Here is a 415-nt window from a genome sequence, read left to right on the forward strand (position 1 = left end):
CCTCTTTACTTTCTGCCATAAGGGTGGCATCTGCATATCTGAGGTTATTGATATTTCTCCCAGCAATCTTGATTCCAGCTTGGGTTTCTTCCAGTCCAGCATTTCTCATGATGTACTCTGCATATAGGTTAAGTAAACAGGGTGACAATATACAGCCTTGACGTACTCCTTTTCCTAATTGGAACCAGTCTGTTGTTCCATGTCCAGTTCTAACTGTTGCTTCCTGACCTGCATACAAATTTCTCAAGAAGCAGATCAGGTGGTCTGGTATTCCCATCTCTTTCAGAATTTTCCACAGTTTATTGTGATCCGCACAGTCAAAGGCTTTGGCACAGTCAATAAAGCAGAAATAGATGTTTTTCTGGAACTCTCTTGCTTTTTCCATGATCCAGTGGATGTTGGCAATTTGATCTCT

Source organism: Bison bison, unplaced genomic scaffold (assembly GCF_000754665.1).
Source record: "Bison bison bison isolate TAMUID 2011002044 unplaced genomic scaffold, Bison_UMD1.0 scf7180017864519, whole genome shotgun sequence".
NCBI classification, from domain to species: domain Eukaryota; kingdom Metazoa; phylum Chordata; class Mammalia; order Artiodactyla; family Bovidae; genus Bison; species Bison bison.